Genomic DNA, 9,946 nt, shown 5'->3' with positions numbered 1-9,946 from the left:
AATACATCTCTGCACTTAGCAAAAGAGAGCCATCTGCACTGCTATTTTAGTTATCAGTTAATCTGATTATTCTTTCATTGATTTAATTTACTTTAATTGAGTTTGGGATTTTGGTATAGTTGTTTAATGTTACTCCTAAAACACTATGATAAATATAATAGTTTTTCTTCAGTGTATTATTAACAGAGCTGAGATTTACTTTGAAACAAAGTGTAGGAATAGGCCTAGAGGTGAAATCAGTCATTGATACAGACATGGTGGCATAGCAGGAAGGTTGGAATGCAGTTAACCAATAGGTTGTGAGTTCAAATCACAGGTGAGGACATGTTAAATTATAATGTATGAATAAACATACAAAATGTAATCATGTATGTAAGTTGAAAATACTGTATGTGAAAAGCACTGTGCGGGTATCCCTAGCATTACCAAAAGACAAAGAGCTGTGACTGGATAAGTAAAAAAAATAAAAAATAGAAATTTCCCTCATGCAAATCAATTTGTAACATTTTTGACATGCGTTTTTCTGCATTGTTTTGTTGTTATTCTGTCTCTCACTGTTCAAATAAACCTACCATTAAAATTATAGACTGATCATTTCTTTGTCAGTGGGCAAACGTACAAAATCAGCACGTAGATGACCTGGAGCCAGTGGATTTGGCAACGAGTATGAAGCGAGGGCCAACCAACGAGAGAGTACAGGTCGCAGTGGTGGGTAGTGTATGGGGCTTTGGTGACAAAACGGATGGCACAGTGATAGACTGCATCCAATTTGTTGAGTAGAGTGTTGGAGGCTATTTTGTAAATGACATTGCTGAAGTCGAGGATTGGTAGGATAGTCAGTTTTACGAGGGTATGTTTGGCAGCATAAGTGAAGGATGCTTTGTTGCGAAATAGGAAGCCGATTATAGATTTAATTTTGGATTGGAGATGCTTCTTGAGGCTACCTGAGACGTTAGCGTGCCACCTGTGGCGCACCCTATCAACAGCAGGTGCATTTCAAGAGCGGCAAATTTGAAACCAAATAAATGTACAAATTCAAATTTCTCAAACATACAACTAACTTACAGCCTTTGAAAGATAAACATCTTCTTAATCTAACCACGTTTACCGATTTCAAAAAGGTTTTACGGGGAAAGCATAAAGTTAGGTTATGTTAGGAGAGTACATTGACAATAGCGGTGTGCAATGCATTGTCGATTCAAAGACAGGCTTTACCAAAACCATACAATCAGCTAAAATTATGCACTAACCTTTTACAATCTCCATCAGATGACACTCCTAGGACATTTTGTTAGACAATGCATGCATTTTTTGTTCTATCAAGTTCATATTTATATCTAAAAACAGTGTTTTACTATGGCGTTGATGTTCAGGAAATCGTTTCCCTCCAATACCGGCAGTCAAGTCATGACGACAAAATAATTAATTAATATTAGAAAACATTGCTAAAATATTATATTGTCATTCAAAGAATTATAGATTTACATCTCTTGAACGCAATGGACTTGTCAGATTTTAAATTAACCTTACTGGGAAATCACACTTTGCAATAATCTGAGCACTGCGCCAGAAAAATACGCATCGCGATACAGACTAACCGCCATGTTGGAGGAATCGAAAATCGAAAATACTATATAAATAATCCATTACCTTTGATTCTCTTCATCAGATGTCACTTCCAAAGAGTCCCAGGTCCATAACGAATGTAGTTTTGTTCAAAAAAGCTCATCATTTATGTCGAAAAACCTCCGTGTTGTAGCGCATGATCTAAGCCAGCCGGACTTCACTTCACTTCAAGAACGGAAAAAATATATTTCCGTTCGTTCAAACATGTCAAACGTTGTATCGCATAAATCATTAGGGCCTTTTTTAACCAGAACATGAATAAAATTCAAGGCGGACCATTGGGTTTTCTTTTAAAACGTTTCGGAATGAGAGTACCCACCATCAAATCGCGCGCCAGGGTGAATGATGGACCATCACGTTCCATGGCTCTTATTCGGTCAGATCTCACTGTAGAACACTCAAAACACTTTGTAAAGGCTGGGGACATCTTGTGGAAGCAATAGGAAGTGCCAGAATATAATTCACCCCCTTTGTTTTTCAATGGCATAGGCTCAAAGTCAATTCAACACATCAGGTATCCACTTCCTGTCAGAATCTGTCTCAGGGTTTTGCCTGCCAAATGAGTTCTGTTATACTCACAGACACCATTCAAACAGTTTTTGAAACTTTAGGGTGTTTTCTATCCATATATAATAAGTATATGCATATTGTAGTTACTGGGTAGGTGTAGGAGGCATTTAAAAATGGGCACATCTTTTTTCAAAAAAGTCTCAATACTGCCCCCTATACCCTAACAGGTTATGTGGGTCTGGAAGGAGAGTTTACAGTCTAACCAGACACCTAGGTATTTGTAGTTGTCCACATATTCTAGGTCAGAACCGTCCAGAGTAGTGATGCTGGACGGTCGGGCTAGTGCGGGCAGTGATCGGTTGAAGAGTATGCATTCAGTTTTACTTGCATTTACGAGCAGTTGGAGGCCACGGAAGGAGAGTTGTATGGCATTGAAGCTCGTCTGGAGGTTAGTTAGCACAGTGTCCAAAGAAGGGCCAGAAGTATACAGAATGGTGTCGTCTGCGTAGAGGTGGATCATTGATGTATACATCATTGATGTATACAGAGAAGAGAGTCGGCCCGAGAATTGAACCCTGTGGCACCCCCATAGGGACTGCCAGAGGTCCGGACAACAGGCCCTCCGATTTGACACACTGAACTCTATCAGAGAAGTAGTTGGTGAACCAGGCGAGGCAGTCATTTGAGAAACCAAGGCTGTTGAGTCTGCCGATAAGAATGTGGTGATTGACAGATTCGAAAGCCAGGTCGATGAATACGGCTGCTCAGTATTGTCTCTTATCAATGGCAGTTATGATATCGTTTAGGACCTTGAGCGTGGCTGATGTGCACGCATGACTAGCTCGGAAGCCTGATTGCATAGCGGAGAAGGTATGGTGGGATTCGAAATGGTCGGTGATTTGTTTGTTAACTTGGCTTTCGAAGACCTTAGAAAGGCAGGGTCGGATAGATATAGGTCTGTAGCAGTTTGGGTCTAGAGTGTCTCACCCTTTGAAGAGGTGGATGACCGCGGCAGCTTTCCAATCTTTGGGGATCTCAGACGATACGAAAGAGAGGTTGAACATGCTAGTAATAGGGGTTGCAAAAATTCATTTTAGAAAGAGAGGGTCCAGATTGTCTAGCCCGGCTGATTTGTAGGGGTCCAGATTTTGCAGCTCTTTCAGAACATCAGCTATCTGGATTTGGGTGAAGGAGAAATGGGGGAGGCTTGGGCGAGTTGCTGTGGGGGGTGCAGGGAAGTTGACCGGGGTACTGGTAGGCAAGTGGAAAGCATGGCCAGCCGTAGAAAAATACTTATTGAAATTCTCAATTATCGAGGATTTATCGGTGCTGACAGTGTTTCCTAGCCTCTGTGCAGTGGGCAGCTGGGAGGAGGTGCTCTTATTCTCCATGGACTATACAGTGTCCCAGAACTTTTTTGAGTTTGTGTCCCAAGAACATTTGGACTCACAGGTGTTTGGCTTGCTTGTATGACATCAAAGCGGCATTTACTATAATCCTCAACATCTCATCTATCAAAATACATTGAGTCATCTTAATTTACAGCATTTCCCTCACTCAGGCAACAAAATATTTGCAAAAGTTGCCTAAATACCGGGCGGGAAGGGGGCAACGTCTTGTCGCGTGGTGCTCAATGTCATGTATAGCATGTTACTGTATAGCCACAACATTCCAATGTAGGCGCTTATTCATGCCCAAATCTTCCATTTTCAACCCGTATACGGGTACGAGTGTAAAGGGCTACAACGGGAGACTTTGGGATGTACACTATTTGCATATCAAATGAGAATTTGACTCAAATGTATTTGTGGGAGCTATGTTGATTTGCAAATCCTTTCAATAGAGATGTCCTTCATTTAGAAGGACACAAGTACTTACTGTAGGACTGTCAATTTGATATGCCATTCGCATTGTGGCATTTGTACTTACCTCTTATGGTAATGAATACACTCTGACTAATACTGTAATATGATTAGTCATGATAACTATCAAGGGTTGTAATCAGTAAACCTGTCTGTGTTTAGTCCAGTTGATTCAATATCTTATTGCAGGTTGCAAAATGTGTAGTACATACTATATGTGTGTATGTTATTCAAAAGGAAGCAGCTTTATTTATGCGTTGCAATTCATTAACTTTACATTATTTATTTATTTGAATTTGTAATCTGGAAAGTGAAAAGACCTGACAAATGTTATGGTTTTGAGTGTGTGTGTGTGTGTGTGTGTGTGTGTGTGTGTGTGTGTGTCTGTGTGTGTATCGGTGGATTGGCGGTGGTGGTGGTGGGGGAGGGGGTTGTGGGTAATTTGCAAATTGGTCCAATCAAACAGATTGCAGCACACACACACAGGCTCTGCCCACCATGACCTGCAGTCCCAGAGTTCATTATCATAATGAAAGGTAGAGTGTGAAGTCTCAACAACACTGTGGCAGACACACACTCCCTATGATACATTGGCCATCCCATCCTTTAACGCCCTGCTCTATCATTCCTTTCTCATTTTCAGGATGCCTCTCAAACTTGGCCAATGAATTACGCCTGCAGCACCGCACAGTGAACACATGCACTGTGCCTACAGGGCCATATGGAGCCACAGCCTTGCAATCCGGGCAGCCTGCCTAGCTGCCGGATGGATCACACCTCTAACAGCTTGGGGAGCAGTTCCATCAGTGTCTATCAGGCTGCGTGCACTGTAAGGTGAGGCAGGGCTACGTTTTCGTTACCCGGGGCCGAGAAGCGGGGGCTTAGCTAGCTAGTTATGCCCGCTGATCGTCTCATTTTCCCAGTGGAGTTTGAGCAGCTTGGCCCTATGCAGTGCCGCAGATGCAGTACCTCCGAACGTGTGGGCTTCTCACTACAGAGGCGCGGCACAGCCAGTCCAGAGAGTTCTGGAAGCTCCAGGCTCCATCCTTATTACAGGCTTTTACTGCAGGAATTACGGCCCACGCTTATTTCCCATCTGTGGCATTCATCTGAAAGTGGCTGTCATAGTTGTCGTCAAGGAGACCCCTGACTCTCTTCCCCTGTGGTAACTGTGATATAGGAGCTATGCTCCTTAGTTACCGCCAGATGGAAAAGTGTTTCCCCTTCCACTCATCTATTAACACAAAATCACAAATTAATGTACAGGCACGCAGGTGTGCAAACACACACACACTTACAGTTACACTTTATTTCTTGAACAGCATTGTTGGTTAAGGGCTTGTAGGTAAGCATTTCACGGTAGGTCTACACCTATTGTATTCGGTGCATGTGACAAATAAAATTTGATTTGACCCATCTACATTTAATTGACTAGTGAAGCAACTGCAGAGCTGAAATGACTTCAGTGGTATGGTCAGTAGAATGTGGGAATAAAGATTTCTGACTGAAAAACAAATGGCTCCTCATTTCTCAAAGCAAAGCCCGGTCAAACTCAAAATCCATGGTCTACTGGTGGTGGGGTAAATCTATTTTTTGAAATACCTGTAGATGAATCTCCAGGGATATTTCTGGGGGTATGGCGTCACCCTGTGGTCAATATTGGCAGTCCTTATAGATCTATTTGAAGAGCTGATCATTAGGGGAGTCAAGTGGTGATGGGGGATTTTCAACCCACTTCCTGGTTCATTACAGTCATACAAAGATATTGACCATGAAGTCAGGAGTCTGGAACCTCCCTGCACTTATTTGCAGCGAGCTAGATTCTGCAGGCATACAGAAGGCATACAGGAGATATTCCTTTTCCCTTCAATCATGCTGAAATTATGCATTGTCAAATGTCACACTCAATAATATATCCAGACCAGAGTGGTCAAAGAAACCGAATATCCTAGTATTTCAGATTGAGTAACACCCATACTAGTAATCTCTCTCCCCTGTTCTAGCCATCGCAGGCGTCAATTTTGTTTAGTAGTTGATTTGAAGGCAACACTACAGACTTCTCCAAGATAAGGCAATGATTTATCCGGCACATCAAGAGACCATGGGAGACCATGGGACACCAATGCTTTTAGTCTCAGACAATTGCACTACACTGTTTACATCCATTACTGTTTTCACCAATTTCTCCCAATCCATTATTAATGTTACTGACAGAATGCGACCAAAGTGGTCAATGTAGATGTAAGTCTACTCATAGACTTTTTGTGCTACATGCTTCCCTAGCACAAGGAATGGCTGGTGTACTGGCTCATGTAATGGAGAGATTTATGGGGAACTATGAAATGAATAGATATCACGATCCAAGAGGGTGGAACAATGAAATAACGTTCCCATCAAAATCTTCAACGCAGCCATCCAGAATATGACCAATTTTAGATTTTTTCTCCTCCTTTCTAAAATGGACTGCTGAATTTTTGTGGGTATAAATTCCATTGTGATAAATATAAACATTTATTCTACCATTCACATCAGCCATCACATTGTTTGAGACAAGCGCCTTGAGAGAAACGCAATAGAATTTGTCTGCTTTTATATCTAATTTGTATACATCATAGCGTGGGCTTACCAGCTGTATAACATTCAACAACATGAGCATCACAATTGTATCCATTGTGTGTCTGGAGAGGGAGAGACAGACACAGTAAGCACATTACTACCACCGCAACTCCTCTACTGTGAGAGTCTAGGCTCATAATGAGCTCTGGGAAAATATTGTGTTTTTTATTGATTTGTTTTTTTCAGTGTTTCTTTTAAGATGGAAGCCATAAACAAACTGCAATTTTCAGAGCATGGATAAGATTCCACAGAGAAAAACTGAAATGAGAAAAAAAGATGAACAATTGGTATTAAGTCTTGGTATATCAACAGGAGGCAGAGGCTGTTTTTTTCCCTGTGGTGTAATTGTATTTATACTCCCAATGCCTGCAGACCCAAGAAGACAATTGCCAGCTGATTTTGTGTGCTTTCATCAATTAGTTAACGCATTTGGAGCACAAGAGAATAAACAGGATTAGATTAAACACAATTTTGATTCGCTGATAAATTTGAATTCCAATTATTGCCAAAAGCCACCCCACATAATTGAACACAAATAATCAAGACAACTAGACAGACTGTTACCTTGTACTAATTATTAATCAGTATTGTGAGTAAATGAGCCCCACCTGACATCATTACAATTGCATGTACCCTGTGACTTCAAGGCACTGATGTATTCGCAGAAATCAACCATAAACCATGGTGTTTTCTCATAATCACTGCCACAGAATAGAGTATAGCAGCTTTATCTTCTTTGCCTAATCTCCATCGTTCTAGTCGAGTGCAGTGCATGCCTTTAATGCATTTTATTTGTTGCTAATGAATTACACTAGAATTCATTACTTATTTGGAGCACAGAAAAAACCTGAAGTTTGTTTTTTACTCAAATGTATCTCAAATGATAGTTTAAAACTATTCCAACCTGTTGTGCTGCTGTCGAAGTGAGTATAATGCCAGGTTGCACCTCTGCCATATCAATAAACATCTGTTCAACAAGAGACCTGATGGTTGTCGATTATGTATGTCCCTTCTAATTTTCTTCAGTGCTCCCTATGGACCTGAGAATGGCTTTGGGATAGCCTGATCTTTGTGTTTCAAATGGACAACCAGACAGGGTTTTAGACAGAAAGCTGAAACATTGCTATTGATATTCTTTAGAACAATCAGCATCTCTCACTTGCAGTGTCACTGATCCTAGAGTCTGTATGTTCCAGTCAATACTCCTTTAGGCTAGCAAGAAAGCAGTAGATTTCTGAATACGGAGCCCAGCTCTCTCAATTATGGACTCCCAATTATGTTAGTCTAGTATGCACAGGCTAGCCCTGAGGTTGTGCCTACTGTAAACTTGGAGAAAAAAAATCCTGACACTTGTTTAACTTTGCTCAGCTTTAAATGAGAAGAGTAGGGTTTGTTTTATACATTCAGCATCTCTCCACCAAGGGAAACATAGTATTCTGTCTAACAAATATACAGTATCTACATATACACTGAATAAAAATATAAAATGCAACGTGCAACTATTTCAAAAGATTTTACTGAGTTATAGTTCATATAAGGAAATCAGTAAATTTAAATAAATTCATTAGGGCCTAATCTATGGATTTCCCATGACTGGGAAACAGATATGCATCTGTTGGTCACAGATACCTTAAAAAAAAGGTTGGGTGTGGATCAGCAACCAATCAGTTGCTGATGTGATCACCATTTTCTTCATGCAGCATGACACATCACCTTCCCATAGAGTTGAATTAATGTAAACATTACAGTTTTGAAAACATAGCTTGTCCAAAAACGTAGTCTCTTAGCACATCTTACCCTGGGTATAGGGTAAGTTGAGCCACAGGACAGGGTAAGTTAAGCCGCCTACACGTTTCTGTACTGAATGAAATATTACCACTAGCTTTTTTAAACAATGTCTATCTATATTTCTTAAAAACAATTCAACACAATCAGTATCACTTTTTTGCCTTTTAATCATTTTAAGCACATTCTAACACCTAACAAACACAAGGCCAGGCCCTGTAGTTACCTCATATCCTACTGGGCATAGATGTCAGTTCAACATCTAGTTTTGATTACCATTTGGTTGAGTTATCAACAAACAGGAATTCATAGTGAAATAAACAAAAAATGTCACCCTGTCATTGGATTAGGATAGAAGTTGGTGAAAAAAAATAAAAAATACAAAACATCGATGACTTTTTGCAAATTCCATCATTTTCCCATGTTGATTCAACGTCATCACATAGAATGTTGTTTTTTTATGACATGGAAACAATGTTGATTCAACCAGTTTTTGCCCAGTGGGATCCCAGTTATAATGCCTTGCAATACACCTGTCAAGAAAACACTTTGATTTGCTCAACTTGCCATTGGCTCAACCATTGCATTGGCTCAACTACCCCATAGCCAGTGGCTAAACTTACCCCAAGCCAAACATTTTTACCCTATTAGCCAATACAGCTACAACGATACACTGTCATGCTACGTTTAGAACCTCATATTGAAGCTTATAAAGACCCCAACTGATGTATAGAACAATATAAAAAAGTATCTACTTTGGTTTAGATACAAGCATCATGAAACCTTTTAACTTGGTGAAAAGCTTTTTTTTTATAACTAACTTGCTTACCACTTTTTCCATGTGTTTTTTTCCTTCACAGACTCCTTGAAATGATGACCTCTTCCTAAATATTTTATCAAATGATACGTTTTGTGTATGGTTTCCTAGAATCAAGGGTGGCTCAACTTACCCCATTCGCTCAACTTACCCCACTCTCCCCTACATCCTATACAAGTTTTGTGTTGAGTTGGTAATGCTGCAGTTTGATTTTCTCCTGCCATTGAACATTACAGATTAAAGTGATAGGATGGTTGGTATAACAACATTTGGGCACCTTGCCTGCCCAGAGGAAAGTGTAACTTTTGATTACCAAGATCATACATGTTGGCTAGATGCTCACTTTAGCTCAATACTTCATGAAAAAAAACAGACACACACACACAGGCCATTATAGGATTACTTCAAAAAAGTGCTGTTTGAGAAGGTAATTTCAGCACATTGTTGCCTTCATAGCTACACAAAAACCCTTTCATAGGCACAGGCAGACAGAAACGTATCCAATGTATTTTATGAACAGCCTGAAATCATGGTTACTGCGTTCTCATTACAAAGGAAGAATGCTAGCTCCATACAATGCGAGTGTCGAGCGCAAGATGTTTGCCAGTGAAGATGAGCGGTTCCACTAGGACAATGAGAGAGACATGTCTAGAAAACTTAATGAGACTAATAAATATTTAAGATGAGCTCATCTCCTCGGCTGAGATGACAACCTTTCATTTAGCTGGGA

This window comes from Salmo trutta, chromosome 3 (assembly GCF_901001165.1).
Source record: "Salmo trutta chromosome 3, fSalTru1.1, whole genome shotgun sequence".
Taxonomy (NCBI): domain Eukaryota; kingdom Metazoa; phylum Chordata; class Actinopteri; order Salmoniformes; family Salmonidae; genus Salmo; species Salmo trutta.
The sequence above is the reverse complement of the archived record's forward strand: the minus strand, read 5'-3'. Positions refer to the sequence as shown.